A 19,898-nucleotide genomic window follows, 5' to 3' on the forward strand; every position below is an offset into this window, starting at 1 on the left:
ACCTTACATTTTGGTTTTTAATACCTTAATTATAGTTTGTTTTTACCAGAAATGTCATTACTATACAGTGTGTAGTCTAGTTTGTTACTTCAACGTAAGAAAAAAGAAATCATACTGGTTTTGTGATAATATACATTTTATATAATGCAGACAATACCAAAAACTAACAAAAATCCTAAACAAGTTTATCATAAGCTTTTACTAGTTTCTTGCCAAGGAGAGCCAATCACACCTGAAGTTGTTTTGATCAAAGAACCTTTTCACGTGATTCAGCTGTCCAATAAATATGCATGAATCCATTGCATAACATTTCGAAAAATTGTTATGTTCGAATGTAACTGGCATTATATTTATGATTTATAATTATTATTTTTTTGGCATTGCTGAAAATTAAAGAACTCTCCTGCAAAGTATAAGCTCGCGTGCTCCAGAAATGGAAGTCATGTACGTTTACTGATAGGTTACAGTAGCTGTTTACAGATGAAACTTAAACTCATTTTCAACTGTTCAGCGAATATTTCTAGAACCTTATGACTGTAACGTTATTTTTATAAAAAAAAGATATTAAAATTATAGAATACAGCAAAATTCAACATATTTTGGATATTTCTCTTTAATCCTACTCTCAACAAACCCTGGCGCACCAACGTTTATAATATTTTTCTCTTTTTTCTATATAATTTATTTCACTGTCATATATTATCAATATTGAAAAAGTAAAACACTTTAAATGTATAATGAGTGTTTTTGAAATTGCTAAGGAGAACTTTTAACTAAGAAAACAAACAAACTATAACATTGTATATGTATCCATAAATCTTTCAGCAATAGCTATTAATGTCTGTAAACAGCTTCATTTGCATATATCTGTTAAGATAGTTTCAGAAATATTTGAAATTATGCCTATCTTAGGGAATGCTATTCGGTCGATGGCCAAGTTGAAAGTTGTGGAATGTGGTTCGTTGCTAAGGCTACAGATCTACACGTACCACCTAGCGTGTCATGTTATTATTTCGCCTAGTCGTCACCACAGCTTAAACTTTCCGGCTCAATCATAGCATTTTTCTGTTTGTTTTCTAACATGCTGTTTTGGATCTGTCCTTTAATTTCAGAAACGGGAGTATATTCCAAAAATGCAAGTGAGCAGAGTGCGAGACAGAAAGGCATATTTGGAGTTGTTTAATGGTTGTTTGTGCAATCGATGCTTGGCAACTAAAGTTTGTTTGCGCAAATTTGGGATGGTAAAGAGATACTAAGCGAGGTTGAAATTAACCAGTGCATAAAAATTGAAATTGCTTAAAGTTTTTTGTCATAAGTATTATAATAAGCAATTAATTATAGTCTCCATCGGTATTTTTTTAGAAATTCCAGATAGTGCTTAGATTACTCCATTAGAAATGAATATATTTATGAAGATAATGTTTAGAAATATGCCAGTTTTTATTATACATTTTTCTAAATATCTCTAGTTTTTCTTTTGCTTAGTCAAATAATTTAATTTATAATGAATAAATGGAATTATACTGAATTTTTTTTAATCAATATATTAATTTTACGAGAATTTATATGCATGATTGGCAGCAGAAACTTCTGCATTGATCTGCAATACAATGGAAAAGTTCCAAAATTTATCTTCGAAGGTTGCAGCAAAATAATTGTATTCAAATGTTGCTTTTGGTTGGTTGACAAGTTTCGAAAGGCAAGACTACCTCATATTATTATGAATAATCAATTAACTTCTTCCCAAATTAATAAAGTTTCTAAAATAAATTAGCTGTAACTTAATTGGAGAGAATGAAAACTTGACTAATAACGATAAAAAAGTAAGCTGTTAGTAACTATAAAAGGATGGATGAAAACAGAATAGATAAATTTTTTAAAATTTGATTTTGTCTTAAATTGTTTTTGTTGTTTTCAAATATTTGGTTTATGGTTGGTCTGCAAGGCCAAAAGAAAGTTGCAGTTAGTTCTGCTAGCGGGCACACATACTCACATATTCTGTAAAATAAAATATTTCAATTGTTTATTTATTGTAGGACTATAGGTATACCGAAAATATCTCTTGTTAATTTTAATGTATTGAAAAACATTGAAAGATCTTTACAATGCTTTTCAAAGTTAATTATTATTTTATATTTAATTTTAGTAGTTTATTTTTATCAGGTTAGGAATGATCGGATGATTGTTGTATTGTGATGTTAGAAAATTATCCTTACATATGTAAATTAATATACGTAAAGAATGTTTTCGAAACTAAGAAATGCTTTGAAATAGACATATCTTGATTGCATTTATGGTATAATTGCAAAAAAAGCATTTTTACTCATTAGTAACGCCTGCCATTAAAATTAGTTTATTTTAGTATGCAGCATATAATGCTGAACATTAACGATCAACATCTTAAGAAGCATTTATCAGCATCATGAGGAAAGTCTAACAGTTTAATTGGACACATTTGAACAATAAGTGAAAATGTGAAAATTGAAACGTTGTTTTCCCGCATTTATACTTTACAGCATTTTTTAGAATTTTTTAAAATAAAGTTTTTATTTTTTAAGAAACAACTGCCAAATATAGAGGTGGAAACTTAAGCGCAAAACACATCTAAATCTTAAAATATCGTGTGAGACACATGATACGATTTTAGTTAGATTTACTCTAATAGAGCCGTTGTAGTTTTTTTCCTTCTTTCTATCTTTCTTTTTGAAACTACATAAAAATAAAAGCAATATTTCTCCAGAATTTAAATTATCATCTATGGTTATAAATTATATATTTCTATTCATTTTATATTAGAGCATATAAGGCATTAAACTTTTCATTAAGTTACAGAATAAATATTTTGCTTTTCTACAACACTTAAATAATTTTACCTTCAAATAAGCCTTCCTCAAGGATAAATGTACACTGTAAAAAATTCTAGATCAAATTACGGCAAAAAGGACCTGTACTCAGGGTGCTGGTACTTTATGTCGAAAAATCCATTTTTACCGGAATAAGCGACGGAACAAAAAAATCTGATGTACCTTAATTTTCACAGTAATAATAGCCGTAAAATCACTGAATCACATAATAAATTTTACTGTAAAAATCTCGGCATAAGATAAAAAATGAATTTTACAAATAATGCCGGTATTTTATACTGTAATTCAATCCGGAATTTTTTACACTGTAGAATTGTTCAATTTCTTTTTAATCACCTAAGTTAGCTAGTTATTTAATTGTTCTTTTCACAAATACACCGTAAAAAGTTTGGTGTATTGCTGTCACCATTTTGGGTATTGAGGAAGCTAAATCTTTCTACAGTGAGTGTAGTCACAGTTTTTATTTACATTTTCATGGCTAAAGTTTTATTTATTTATTTATTCATGTTTTGTTTGCTTACTGACAACATATTTTCATGCTTATTAGAATCCCTTTGACATTTCTAAAATTTCGTTTAAAAAACAAGCACATTTTTAGTAATATATCCACAATAACTTCTTCAAACATTTTGCCAATTTTAATCGGTTTTACAGAACTGTTCTGTACTTATAATTGGATTTAATTTACTTCAACATCAAAAATGGTGGCAACTATGCGCCAGAATTTTTTACGCTATATGAACTGGAGGAATAAGTTTTTATAAGTAAATAATATTTTCTAAAACGTAAAAACAAGTTCATATATCAGCATCTTAAACTAACGATATACGATTACGATAAGTATTATCAGTAGGAATAGTTAACTTTTTCCGTTATTAAAACTAACAGAAATTTTCATGTTGTAATCTCTGTATATATTTTTAAAAAAAGAGTGATTTATGTTTCGTAATTTGAAGGTAGTTTTCAAAAAAACGTCCCCATATCACCTTAATTAGACCCTATTTTGGCACAAATTCCACGAAACTGTGTGACATATTATTATTTACTATCTGTAAGCTTATCCCTAAATTTCTGAAGGTTATTAGATTATAAAGCTGAATGTTAAATAATAAGGGATAATTAGATATTACCGTATATAAAAATAGGGTAATTATGGTAATGAAAATTTGAATTAAAATTTTATCACTTACCTCTTAGGCTAGGCATTCATCAGTATGTTGAAGGCAATGCTATACACAAGAATGTACGTCAGCCACTCTCTGAAAAAATAAACGAAATGAATAAAGTTGTGATAATTGAATATAAACAAACTAAACAAGAGTTAAGAACCTTTGAAAAAAAAGTTATTTTAATCCAAAAATATATAAAAAAAAATATTAACTGATTATATTAAACAATTATGTTAAATAATTATGCCTTGAAATAACACAGGGGTTTTCAGTTACATAAGATTTTTTTAACAGATCCTTGATACCTTTGTATAGCTGATTTCAAATCTGCTATCGGTTTTTTTTTCAAATGCAATTTTTAGTTAATTTTTTGTCGTAATATACGCGTTTAGAAACATTATATCAAAAGGGATTTGCACAGATATTGCAACAAACTTCTTAAGGAGTTAAGATGCACCATCAGCATTAAAATTGTATAGAAACCTATGCCATTAAAAGTCGTTATGCGCCGCTAGAGGTATTTTGCTATTGTGAATTGAGACTTCGTGTGCTTCCGCACAGTTCTTTTATAGCACCCCCTAGACGCGTATGATGATATTTCAGTCATAGGTTCTATGCAATTTTAATCCTGATGATGCGCTCAAAATTCTCCTAGAAGCTTGTCGCAACATTTACGCGACTCCCTGTTATGTATAACGTTTTTAATTTGCATGTTTAGACAAAAAAATGGACCAAAAATTTTCACTCAAAAAAAAATCTTTTGCTTTAGGGGCAAAACTAATTTCATATTTAAAATCCTCCCACTCAAATCAGGCTGTATCAAGCATTTGTTTAAATGAAGCACAAAAATTAGTTCCCCAGTGTTGATGGAAATATAGTGACATTTAATAAAAATGTACTATTGTGTTCCCTCTATTTTTCGTGGCTTTTTTTACTAGTTCTTACAATAAGCAGCCTTACAGAAAATGACTTAAAATTTAAATTTCCAAAGATAAGAAATCGAGATAGAGATAGTAGGAAGATGGAAGATTTTATATGCAGCAAAAGATCAGATTTACAGTGCTAAATCCCAGGGGTACCAATTCCATACTTTTAATTTTTATAAATATTTACTAGATTATTTTGGTTCATTCATTGAAGATATCTCAAGAATGTTTATTTTAATATTTAAATGTCTATAAAAGGAAAAATTAGTATGCTTTTTTTTGTAATATCTGGTAACGAAATATACTGGTTCTAAATCGTACAAACTATTTTCATATTTTAAATTCTTTTAATATTTTAATACAAAATATATCGTATTTGTGCCAACCATAATAATGCCTTTGTCGAATGCACGAATAAAATGAAATTAAGGTTATAATTAAAAAAAACAAGTTAAGGTTATAATTAAAAAATTTAAAAAGCAATATATTTCTTGTGTTTTTTCTTCAGCAGAAGAAAAGCAACAACTTTAAACTAAACATTAAAGCTTTGTAAGACATTGTATGTTGTGTTTGCTTTTTAATGCTCTTTTCAAATCTGCACTTTTTCTAATTAAATTTAATCTATACCGACACCTTTTGTTAAAACAAACAAAAGTTGACAGCTTAATATTTTTTTTAAAAAAATGAGATTAAAAAAACATCATTTTGTTCACTCTGTTAAGCATATAGTTGATGTGTTTTTAAAGTATTTCGTTCATTTTTCGAACATCTATTGGTTGGTATATCTGTTAATTTAAACTGAGTAAAGAAAGAATGGTAGAAACAACTAGAAAATGGTGAATTTTATTTTATAACTAGCGTTGAACAGTCAATTTCCTTTCTGAGTTTACCACTAACAATGTTCAACTTCGTATACTTATAATTTTGAGTCCTACTCAGAAGACAAAGGAATTCTGTATCAAGCACTAAGACAAACTTGCCTTCGGGGGAACTTTTAGAGGGAACTAGCCCGTTTTTACATTATATGGAAAAGAAAACCTCGAATTCCTCCCATGGTTAACCCAACGGCAAGAAGATTCTAACCCACGATCTGAGGATATTTTACATCATCACTGATGCCAGCGCGAGCCCGGAACAGAATTTTTGCCAATCAGTAACCACTGGGATTCGAACCTGGTTCAAGTCATTGAGAGGCGAATGTTTTATCACGTGAACTTGTGTTTTCTTCTTCTATATCTCGAGCCATTCTACGTGAAGTTTTGAAAAGTAAGTGACTTTAATAAACCACAAATCATCGGTATGCTAACTGGCTCATCCACAATTCAACAGGCTAACTGGCCAAATGTGATATTCACAGCGAACGCTGAAACAAATATATGTCAATCAAAGAATACAGTTATTCTACTTTGAAAGCATGGTTTCAACTTTAAATTTAAGTTTCTTACTTGCGCTCGAACATAACACTGCCCTTGAAGCAACTTCAAAGTCTGAAGTACAACTTGAAAAACCTTATTTAAATATTCTATGAAACAATGTAAATTGAAATATTGCAATACATTGCAGAAAACCTGTAGGTTTAGAGCAATCACTATCAAGGATCAATAATGTTTACATAACTAACTTAGAATGGATTAAATTTTTGGGGGAACAGATTAGTACTTAATATTTATATTAAACATAGTGAAAGGATTTACATTCAATATAAAATATATGGAGATTAACTAAATTTATAAACTACTGAAAAACTGTGAAAAACTAAAACTACTTAAACAGGGTTGCATATTTAAATTTTTGCTTGCAGTTTAATAGCATTATTTTAACCTGAGATATAAATCCTCTAAAAAGCGTTCCACAAAGTTTATTTAGAATTTAAATTGCGTTTTTTATTTAAATGAATTGAAACTTTTAAATTGTGTGCAATTATTAATAATTTTGTTTAATACCTGATTACCTGAATTAATGTTAGTAAAATAGCATTGTGGAAATAGTTTATGAATGTTAGTTTTAAATTTTTTAAGAAAAACGGGCAAAATCTAAATCAATTAAAAATCAATTCCAAGTATTTACGTTTCTATGGTTCCTAAAACGTAACAACAAACATGCATAAACTGAAAACACATATTTTTCTGAAAAATATTAATTTCCGCATGCATCTCTGCAGCTATATATATATAATTTAGAAATCGTGCTTAAACGTTGTATTAGGGTTGATACAAATTTAAATTTTTTAGAATATATTTTATGATTTTAGAAAGATACTCTGATTACGACTATTATTTATATGAGGTAAAGCTCCATGCTAAAATTATAAAGAAAAATAATTGGTGTTAACAAATAAAAAATTTTCCTTTAATATGTACTTTATTACGTAAAAAAATGAATGAACAAAACTACTTGAACAAGGTTAAATTTATCGTGTTTCTGACTCGATGGAAACACTAAAAACCTTGATAACGTTTACAGAATAGCTTTGGTAATGATTTTGGTAAAATTAACAATAACATATGGTTTAATGACATGTGATAAAATTTGGTAAATGTAGTGAAATTCGGTAATTTTATTATGGAATCTTAGAACATGGCATAAAATCCATTCATTAAGTTAAATTTACTTTTCAGTTTTGTATTTTTTATCAAATGAGCTGCAATAAGAACTATAATTTTGAAAATCAGAATTGCTGGTAAGCCGATACCATATGAACGAAGAAATTACAGAATAAATTTTTGGGAAAAACAATATATTTTAATTTTAATATTATTTTTTAAAAAAAAAATCAGAAATGTCATTTCAATTCATTTATTATTTCATATAAATGTTTCTCCTCAATAAACTATTTTCCTAACAACATGAAAAAACGGGTTTCGATATACGGAGAAGATTGCTGGCTATAATACTATTTTTTACGTGCAGAACTGTCAGTGAGTTAACTGTTAAAATATTTTCAGGCACTGTTTTAAAATAATTCAATCCACCATGAGCTCGAAACATTCAAACTAGACTCATTGAATCTGTGATAAGTTACGATTTAAGTAACTGTCATACAATTCAATTTGTTTTAATATAATTATACATATTTGTTAATAATCTTCGTAAGGTGAAAACCTTTTTTTAATACTAAGGATTTTTTCAGTTTAATGTTTTCTGATTATTTTCCTGATAACAATTACATTATTTGAGTAATCGCATGCAGTTGATTGGTATAGGAAGCGCAAACCAAACAACGATGTCAAACTTACAATGCTCAAGAATAGTTTGGCACTTATTCTTACTTTTTTCAGTTTATTGCTTTCTGATTATTTTCCTGATAACAATTACATTATTTGAATAATCGCATGCAATTGATTGGTATGGGAAGCGCAAACCAACGATGTCAAATTCACAATGCTCACGAATACTTTGGCACTTATTCTTACTTTTTTCAGTTTATTGTTTTCTGATTATTTTCCTGATAACAATTACATTATTTGAATAATTGCATGCAATTGATTGGTATGGGAAGCGCAAACTAAACAACGATGTCAAACTCACAATGCTCACGAATACTTTGGCACTTATTTTCAGTCATAGCTTTTAAAAAAGGAATTATTTTCAAGGCATACAGAAGTTGAGAAAACATTTTTTTTAAAACTATCGCTTTCCAAGCAATTATTTTTAAGGCATACAGTAAGTTGAGATAACAAGTAAAAAATTGTTTTAACCCTGGTTATCAAAAATGAACTTACTCGATTCGTAATAAGAAATTATTTTTAAGGCATACAATAAATTGAGAAAACAAATGAAAACTTTTTTTTAACTCTGGTTATTGAAAATGAACTTATTCTATTTTAAAAATTTGTTTATGTGATAGGTTTTCTAGCTTAAAATTTGTTTGATTATTGTTAACAAAAATTGTTTTCCATTTGTTTCAAAATTATAAATATAAAAAGAGGATGTCTACATGTTTTCAAAATTGTTATCATTTAATTTTTTTCCGAAAATGGACATATTGTACTTACATAAAGGATCATATTGTACTTATGGACTTATTGTACTTATATAAAGGAAAATGGACTTATTGTACTTATATAAGTACTTAAAGGTAAAATATGAAGGATCAATTATTTCTTTTCATACGCATAATAAAATTTCAGATCAAATCAAGCTATAAAGCATCAGCACTTCATTTTATCGGCACTTCATTTATAAAATTCATTTTATCGTAAAATCCATAACATGTTTCGGTAAAAAAAGAATTAACGGAAAAAGTTCGTTTTACCGTAATTAAATCTAGCATTTCTTACCATGTATTTTGAGGCAAATCATATCAATTAAAGATTTTTAAAATATACACAAGATATTTTAGATACTCCACTACTTCATATAAATATAAATTCCTGAACCTTTTGTTTACATTTCATGCCTAAGCTGCTGCGGCAAACTGATTTTAAATAGATTTTTCTTCGTATTTAATGATTAGTTAAATATAAATAAATGATTAAGACATAAGTGATAATTTATTTATAGTAAACATGTACGATACGTTTTATTGGGTTCATTTATTTCTGAAAAGTTTTTGAAATGATTTCAATATATTTGATTGAAAGGAAACTAAACTTATAACATATATATCCAAATAATTTCATTCGATCTCTTTACATGACCTGAATTGTAAACTCAAATCTACCTCTTTTATTTACAATCAATAACACAGGAGCAAGATATACTTTACAAAAGTTTAATTCAATTACTTTTGAACGATTTGTAAAATGAAAAAAGATGTCCAGAGCAAATTAGAAAATCAAGAAGCAGCGAGAAAAAGCTCCTTGAATTAATAACAAAAAAAAAGAAATGTGTTGAAACCAGTCGACACGTACTAAGATAGCGAATTTTATCTCAAAAACTACTTCTTTTTGCTCTTTTTTCAAATGGAATTTTATTATTTAAATTCTACATCTATCTATGATCGATTCTCTAAAGGCTTATGTATGCTAGTATGGATCAGGGATCGAAGAACTCCTACCTAAATATCAGGGAAAACGGGAAAAAGACGTTAAAAATAACGTGAAGGAAATAATTATGAAGGAGAAGTTGTGCACTAAAAAGAAAAATTACTGCCAAAAAACCCATTATTTTATATCAGCTCCTTTTTATGATCCACTGCAGATGTGAACTGTAGTGCAATTTAGAACTTACGACTGAATGAAAAAACACATTATTTTAAGGCAAACCCAATGAAAAGAAATTATTTTTATTTTGTTGTCAAGTACAAATTTTATACTTATCATAACAAAATATTTAAAATTTGTTTGTTCACAATAAACTTAAGTAAAAATCTTTACAAAGCTAAATATCAATTAGTTTATAAAACAAAATGTAATTTTAAAGCATTAAATTTTTTATTTTATGAATTTATACATTTAAAACTAACGAATGTTTACTAAAATTCATATAAAAATTCAATACCTGATTTTTTGTGCGTTCTAAATTTATAATGTTAAAATCCCAATGAAAAGGAAATATTTTTATTTTGCTGTTAAGTACAAATTTTATACTTATCATAACAAAATATTTAAAATTTGCTTGTTCACAATACACTTAAGCAAAAATCTTCTGTATAAACCTAAATATCAATTAGTGTATAAAACAAAATGTAATTTTAAAGCATTTAATTTTTTATTTTATGAATTTATNTTTATAAAGCTAAATATCAATAAGTTTATAAAACAAAATTTAATTATAAAGCATTTAATTTTTTATTTTATGAATTTATACATTTAAAACTAATGAATGTTTACTAAAATTCAAATTAAATTCCTGATTTTTTGTACGTTCTAAATTTATAATGTTAAAATCCCAATGAAAAGAAATATTTTTATTTTGTTGTTAAGTACAAGTTTTATACTTATCATAACAAAATATTTAAAATTTGTTTGTTCACAATAAACTTAAGTAAAAATCTTTACAAAGCTAAATATCAATTAGTTTATAAAACAAAATGTAATTTTAAAGCATTAAATTTTTTATTTTATGAATTTATACATTTAAAACTAACGAATGTTTACTAAAATTCATATAAAAATTCAATACCTGATTTTTTGTGCGTTCTAAATTTATAATGTTAAAATCCCAATGAAAAGGAAATATTTTTATTTTGCTGTTAAGTACAAATTTTATACTTATCATAACAAAATATTTAAAATTTGCTTGTTCACAATACACTTAAGCAAAAATCTTCTGTATAAACCTAAATATCAATTAGTGTATAAAACAAAATGTAATTTTAAAGCATTTAATTTTTTATTTTATGAATTTATACATTTAAAACTAATGAATGTTTACTGAAATCCATATAAAAATTCAATTCCTGATTTTTTCTACGCTCTAAATTTATAATGTTAAAATCCCAATGAAAAGAAAATATTTTTATTTTGCTGTTAAGTACAAATTTTATACTTATCATAACAAAATATTTAAAATCTGCTTGTTCGCAATATACTTAAGTAAAAATCATCTTTACAAAACTAAATATCAAAGAAGTTTATAAAACAAAATTTAATTTTAAAGCATTTAATTTTTTATTTTGGGAATTTATACATTTAAAATTAATGAAGTGTACTAAAATTCATGTAAAAATTCAATTCCTGATTTTTTTGTACGTTCTAAATTTATAATGTTAAAAAAATATTATTTTTTACTCCTGAAATTTAATTTTTAAAACATATGCACAAATGTGTATTTTACCAAATTTTATTGGGAAAAATATATTTTTAAGTGCTGATTTTAGAGTTATCAAATAATTTAAACTTTATAATATTTAGCTATTAAATAGTCGAATAAATTGAATCAAAATTACTGTAGCTTTAAAACACAATTGAAGCGTAATATTATTAAAATTATTGTGTTTGGCAAACCCATAAATTTAAAATTGTTTTCATAAATTGATTAACTATGAATCTATTTTAATTATAGTTTTAATAAAACATATACAGCGACCACATAAGCAAAGTTTTAAATTTCATTTTATTAATTTTCAAGTTTTTCGGAGTATTTAATATAAGCTTTTCTTTGATAAATAACAATTAAAAGGTAATTACTTAAAAGCAAATAACATACATAGCAGAACAAAATTAGAATTCTTTAACAGGAATTTTGAAATCAGATTTGCATATTACAGAAAATAAAAATCATATTCACTATTTTACAATTAGCAGTTTATAAACTCTCCTTATTACACATAAGTAGATTTCTCATTAGACCATTTTCCAATTTCATAATTTGGATACGAAGAATTTTTTTATGCATGTGGAGATGATAAGAAATAGCTCGTATATCTATTCACTATTTTACAATTCGCTGCTTAAAATCTCTCTCATTATTACACATAAGTAGATTTCTCATTAGACAACTTTCCGATTTCATACTATGAATAAGAAGAATTTTTCAATACATGTGGAGATGATAAGAGATATTATAGTCAAATGGTTATGGGATTAAAACTTCACATTCCAATGCAAATTGATTTAGCAAAGCATTGAGTTTATTGTTGATGAAAAGCAGTAGTTCTTTCTGTTTTAAAATAATGAAAGCCGTTTTGCTATTGGGCACATGTTTAAAATAATAAAAAACTCTGCTTTTTCTTTCTTTTTTTAACGATTTGAAAGCAGATAAAAAAACAAATTTCATAGAGCCAGCTACTGACAAAGGGAGCAAAGTTTCAGGGGAAGATTAAATTTCTTACACAGTGAAAAAATTCCGGATCAAATTGCGGTACCGGCACCCTGAGCGGTACTTTTTATAGTAATTTGTTCTGGAATATTTTACAGTGTGGGAAATTTGAAGAGTGCGATATATATAAAAAAAAAATGCAACAGGGAGCGTAAAGGAATCCTAATAAAGAATTTACATGAATTAAGAAGCAATATAGAATGCTTATGATCATTTAAAGTGAATGATCATCACTCCTTCAAAAAGGTAAGTCTATTTTCAATGGACGTCAGTGGTGGATAGTTTAAAATTAAAGACAACAAGGGAAATAAAATATTGAGAGATCTAAAGAATTGTATAAACTTTCAAATCATGTTAAATCTTTAATTTTAAATTTTGCTAATGAAATAAATATGCTAATATTTTATAATTCTTTCATAAATTTGAAAACAACTGTATTTTTTTTCAGTTAAAACACTGCACACTGAGAAAAAGAACTGTGATAAAAACTACCAGAATATGGTAGAATTTACTGTTCTTTTTATTATGGGAACACTAAAAAGCTTGATAAGTCTTATCGAAGCGTTTTGTTAATAATTCGAAAAATTAACAACAAAATAGTGTTTTCTAATATACTACGAGAATTCGTAAATATGGCAAAATTTGCGAAGTTTATGATGATAACTTAGAGTATGGTATAAAAACATTTATTCGGTTAAATTCATTTTAAATTTCTGTATTTTTTACCACGTGATTTTTAATAAGAACTATGATTTTGAAAACCAGAAATTTCGGTAAACCGTTACCATGTAAATGGAAAATTTACTAAATGAATAGTTTAAATAACTTATGTTTTAGTTTTTTAACCAAAAATATGGTTTACTTTACCAGAAATATAATTACAGTAAGGTAATTTTTTCCTCTGTGATGATTTGATAAAAATAAAATATAAATATTTAGTCAATTTCGCTTTTAGAGTGATTATAAAGTTTAAATTTGACAAGTTTCTTTTTATTTCGGTTCTTACAATCAGCTGCCTTATAAAATCATAAGCTCTTCTAATCCTGAGATCAGCCACCCCTTATCAGAATCCTAAGTATATGATTCTAATAAGCGGTAAGCACTGTTCTTGAATATTAAAAATTAGCTGATATCATAAAATATTTTTTTGTTCGCTATATCAAAAACGTTAGTTTATAATGCAGTTTAAGACTGAAAATATCATGCTAAATGGTAACTCAAAACTAGTAATTGTTTTAAGCTTACAGATGAGCATTTTTCAAAAATATAATAGTTTGAATTCTGAGTCACACTACTTTTTAATATTAAATGTATTTCTTATAACAAAATAAATAAGAACAACCTTTTTTGTCATGGATGTCGGTACTTTTTACCGTAAAATCTATTTTTAATCCGAACGTGTTACGGAAAAAAATCTGATATGCCTTAATTCTTACAGTAATTATTACCTAAAAATCAGAATCACTCTAATTAAATAAAATATTACTGTAAAAATTACGGTATAATATTTTGAGGAAAAAATGGATTATACTTATGAGGCATCCAAAGTGCCGGTACTTTATATCGTAATTTAATCCGGACATTTTTACAGTTTAGAAATAAAGGAAGAAATGAAATGTTAAGTTCTCATGAAGAAGTTAAGTTCGTTAAGTTCTCATGAAAGTTCTCATGTCGTCATGTAAGTTCTCATGACGTTAAGTTCTCATGAAATGTTCTCATGAAGAAGAAATAAAATGTTAAAAATTAAACTAAAATGATATAAATCTAATACATGTAAAATCTTTAACGTTTTTCAAATGTAATTAGATGTTAATGCTTAACAAATATAATTCCGTTTATGTTTTTTCAGGTAAAGTCAGTTATGTTCACTCATTTTTAAAAAAATTGATTTAAGAAGCTAAAATTTGTAAGCGTCGATACAAGTTTTTGCTAAAATTGTTTTTTTTCGGTAAAGATCTGCATCATAATGGCTGGTAAATCATTGCCCGAAAACTGAACTCAAAGATAAATTAAATCGTTTTCTTTTCATTTGGATAAAGTAGAGGCATAAAATTTATTTGAAATACAAAGTAATGGTTTTTCTATTAAATCCCTTATAAAATAGATCTGAATACTAGCAAATATTAATTTTCATCACCATGATTCAAAATTTATGATTATATTTAATTTATAGTTACACTGGGCTTACAAGAGTTAATATTGAAAACAAATCTTGCCACTTGCTTATTTTCTCTTGTAAACTTTATGCCTGGAAGTTTTCCTTATCACACAGTTTTGTGAGTTCATTTATGTTCATTTCGTTTTCTTAGTTCATTTCATCATCGCCGTTTTTTAAGTTCATTTCATTAACCATGCTGGCAGTATACACAAAAATATTGTAAAGTATTTCTCTTATTGAAATAGAACAGAAATTCTAGCTGAAAAATTAAACGAAATCTTAAAATATTTTTGATTAAATACTATTAAGCAAATCTGATAGAGACGAAAAACAAGGCTTTCGTTCCTCCATTGTGTGATTGAAACCTTTGTTGATGGAACCTGAAGCTGTGGTAAACGGTCTCTTCATAATTTTAATAAGTTCTTATACATAAATAAGGGTGAAATAAATTTATAAGTTATAAGTAGAACTTAACTAAATCCATGAACGATCCTCTAACTTATCTACGACTGAAAACAATCATTGCAATGGTCGATTCTCTTAGAACTTCATAATATGGCATCTATTTGTTTCGAATAAGCTTTTTACTTTGTTGATTGCAACTCTTGCTAATTTGAATGGAATGTTTTATAGGCCATAAACTTTATAAATAATGCCAATTTTACATTAGTAAATTTAATAATTCTATTAACATATAGCTAATTCAATATATAATACGTATAAAAGTTCAATATATAGTATATTTATTTAATATATAAGTCTATAGCAATTCAGCTAATATAATTTTCTATACAGAGAATTCTTATTATATAAAGTGTACCAGGCATCTCAAATATATCTTTATAACTGAAGCGAGTTATAACATATGGAACAAATAGAATATTGATGTATGCTAACAATGTAATTTAAATATGCTAATAATTTTAACATATAATTTTTATTTATTTATTTATTTGCTTGTCTTTACTGGAAAGTAATACCGATTCTTAAAATCAAGCTTAGTTAGCTCTCAAAAGAAAGAAAAATACCATCGTTGTAATTATAATTTTCACAATTTTGTTTTGCAAAAAACTACAAAACAATTTTTAACAAATATTTTATACGTTATTTGCTTTCAAGCACTAAGGATTGCTTCTAAACTGCTAGGAGAATATAAGGACCACAGACAAACTTTAGATTTAGTTATTTTAGGCTATTTCTTTTACTTATCATAGTTTGTACTTGTCATGCAAACAATTAAGTTAGTTCTCAAAAGAAAGAAAAATAGTATCTTTATAATTATATTTTTTACAATTTTGTTTCACAAAAAACTACAAAACAATTTTTAACAAATCTTTTATACGTTATTTGCTTTCAAGCACTAAGGATTGCTTCTAAACTGCTAGGAGAATATAAGGACCACAGACAAACTTTAGATTTAGTTATTTTAGGCTATTTCTTTTACTTATCATAGTTTGTACTTGTCATGCAAACAATTAAGTTAGTTCTCAAAAGAAAGAAAAATAGTATCTTTATAATTATATTTTTTACAATTTTGTTTCACAAAAAACTACAAAACAATTTTTAACAAATCTTTTATACGTTATTTGCTTTCAAGCACTAAGGATTGCTTCTAAACTGCTAGGAGAATATAAGGACCACAGACAAACTTTAGATTTAGTTATTTTAGGCTATTTCTTTTACTTATCATAGTTTGTACTTGTCATGCAAACAATTAAGTTAGTTCTCAAAAGAAAGAAAAATAGTATCTTTATAATTATATTTTTTACAATTTTGTTTCACAAAAAACTACAAAACAATTTTTAACAAATCTTTTATACGTTATTTGCTTTCAAGCACTAAGGATTGCTTCTAAACTGCTAGGAGAATATAAGGACCACAGACAAACTTTAGATTTAGTTATTTTAGGCTATTTCTTTTACTTATCATAGTTTGTACTTGTCATGCAAACAATTAAGTTAGTTCTCAAAAGAAAGAAAAATAGTATCTTTATAATTATATTTTTTACAATTTTGTTTCACAAAAAACTACAAAACAATTTTTAACAAATCTTTTATACGTTATTTGCTTTCAAGCACTAAGGATTGCTTCTAAACTGCTAGGAGAATATAAGGACCACAGACAAACTTTAGATTTAGTTATTTTAGGCTATTTCTTTTACTTATCATAGTTTGTACTTGTCATGCAAACAATTAAGTTAGTTCTCAAAAGAAAGAAAAATAGTATCTTTATAATTATATTTTTTACAATTTTGTTTCACAAAAAACTACAAAACAATTTTTAACAAATCTTTTATACGTTATTTGCTTTCAAGCACTAAGGATTGCTTCTAAACTGCTAGGAGAATATAAGGACCACAGACAAACTTTAGATTTAGTTATTTTAGGCTATTTCTTTTACTTATCATAGTTTGTACTTGTCATGCAAACAATTAAGTTAGTTCTCAAAAGAAAGAAAAATAGTATCTTTATAATTATATTTTTTACAATTTTGTTTCACAAAAAACTACAAAACAATTTTTAAAAAATCTTTTATACGTTATTTGCTTTCAAGCACCAAGGATTACTTCTAAGCTGTTAGGTTAATACAAGGACCACAGCTGAACTAGCGAACAGTCACATAGATTTGTTCTTGCATTTATAGATAGAATTGACTATTTCTTTCATACATTACGGGTGAATAACTAAGCACTAAAGATTATTTTTACTACCTAGGCAAGAATTAGTAGAAAAATATATCTATATAATTTGTTTTACGTGTTATTGAACTTAAAGAAAAATGTGTAAATACCTTGAGACATCTCAAATACATTGAATATTTAAAAAATGTTTTTTGATTGGTATTATGTGAATAAATATACTCTATGTATTTTCTTACAATTATTCATCAAAATGTTTGAGAAAGAGCTTTGAAATTGTAAAAAAAAAAATAAATCTAAACATACGCAATGAGAAAAAAAATCTAGTAAAATTACTGTACTGTAAAACAATACAATTTTGGCTAAAAAAATATATAAATAAACATAGTTCTGTTTAATAAAACCAGAATATACGTATTTAAACCATTCATTTTGTACTTTTCCATTCATAACAGTTTATCAGAAATTCTAATTTCTAAAATTATAGCTGTTATTACCACACATTTAGTAAAAAATATAGAACTGAAAAGCTAATTTAACCAAATAAATGGTATTTATGCCATGTGCTAAGATATCATGATGAAACTACCATATTATAAAATCAAATTTCATAGTTAATTTTACCAAAATCATTACCAAAGCGCTTTATTAAAAATTACCAAAGTTTCTGGTGCTCCCATAGATTCATAAACACCGTAAATTTCCCCATATTCTGGTTGTTTTGACTATACTTTTTTCTCAGTGTGTTTATGAGGGTATTTATTGTAGTTAAAATCATGTGCTTCATCAAAATTTCAAGTTTTCATTTAAATATAGTGTATTAAAAGTATTGCGGTAGCCAAAATTTTACATATATAAGGGCTTTAATTTGTTTTAATTTAATAAATTATATCAGAATTAATTTAAAAAAAATACATAAGAAATAACAAAAAATTACATATTTCAGTAGCACTCTTCTGAACGAAGAAAAAACAGTTAAAAAACTAAATAAATTATTAATCACTGAAAATTTTTCGTTTATATAACACAATAAACATAAAGTTTACATTTACATAAAGACATTTAAAAATTATGCGTAGCATGTGTGTAACTTTTCTCAAATTTCATTTCTGAAAAAAAAGGGCTGTTTTTGATGTGTAGTGAAAATGTAAACAAACGTATTATGATTTAACAATAACTTAAGATCGGTTGAAAAAAAATTCCATTTTATATTACAAGTTTAAATTAAAAGTTATCGATTTTACAGATTTTAGTTTTTCCTTACAAAAGAAATACGATTCCGATTACTTACTAAATTTATATGAAATGAATGTCCTTCAGAGAATATAAGCTTTTGCTTTGATGGCGCCATCTTTTGAAGAGCACTTCAACTATTAAAATAAACAACAGCTAGGGCAGTTATAAAACTTGGATATAAAGTTATGAAACTAAAAAATATACAAAAGTATTATGTCCTCTAAATCAAATCATTAGTGTGAATTTTAACACTCTAATGCCAAATAAATAAGTCAATTATGAGTGGTGTTTTTTTGTTAGTCATAATTATTTAATAAGTCAATCTATAAATGCCAATCTATACATGCAATATAGATTTTTAAATGTGCATTTAAAAAAAGAAAATTTTTAACAAATACAATCAAGTATTTTTTTGTTATTTTCTTTATTTATTTCATTTAGTTTGACGTAATAAACAGTAGAAAAGAGAATAAATGAAAATTCAAAATCAAATTAAAACCTGGATTTGGTTTTGGTGGATAGTGGATTAATTTTCAGCTTCGATCATCAACAACAGGACTAATGATTCTAATTTCAGATAGTCCTTGTTTGGAGAAAGTTAACCTCTAGAAACTAGTTATTTCAATAGTCTGATGAAAACCAATTAATAACAACAAATAAAAAATTGGTTACAATCGTTATAATATATAAAAATGATTATAAAAAAGGAATAACTTTAGCTTTATTCACCCCAGTTTAATTAATGGATCAGTTTAAAAGTCAAAAAATTAAAGGGGAGTAAAGAAAATTTATAAAACAAAATAAATTTTGCTTATGAGTATAAGTACTTCAATTTTTTCGCATGAAAAATTCAATTAAAAGTATTTTTTTCTGCACTAAAACAATTGTTAAATATTTATTGTTTTGCATCGTTCGAAAGTAATATAAATATTTTAGGAAATAGCTTATCTACATTTAAAAAAAAACAAGTTGCTGAAACAAAACTGAACACTTTTTATATGGAAATTAAAGATATTTTCTACTACTTCATTACTAAGAAACTCTATTAAAAGAATGCAATAATTTTGTAGTATATATCACAATGGAAAGTAAATTTGAACTCATATTAACTGACCAAATTAAAATTATAGTTTTTTCTTTCTTTTTTTTAAGGAAAGACATTTTTCTTGAAAACAAACTAAGTTTTATGTAAAAAACGAATTT

General features: G+C 26.1%; 1 protein-coding gene across 3 annotated transcripts in view; it reads right to left on the reverse strand.

Moving 5' to 3' along the window:
* Positions 1-19,898, reverse strand: part of LOC107457578 (sodium channel protein para) — a 264,069-nt gene that overhangs the window by 183,315 nt on the left and 60,856 nt on the right. For all 3 annotated transcript variants that reach the window (XM_071183269.1, XM_071183267.1, XM_071183263.1), the window contains exon 2: positions 4,055-4,123. The gene's annotated coding sequence lies outside the window, so the exon portion shown is untranslated. The remainder of the gene's footprint in view (positions 1-4,054; positions 4,124-19,898) is intronic.

This window comes from Parasteatoda tepidariorum, chromosome 7, assembly GCF_043381705.1.
Source record: "Parasteatoda tepidariorum isolate YZ-2023 chromosome 7, CAS_Ptep_4.0, whole genome shotgun sequence".
Classification (NCBI taxonomy): Eukaryota; Metazoa; Arthropoda; class Arachnida; order Araneae; family Theridiidae; genus Parasteatoda; species Parasteatoda tepidariorum.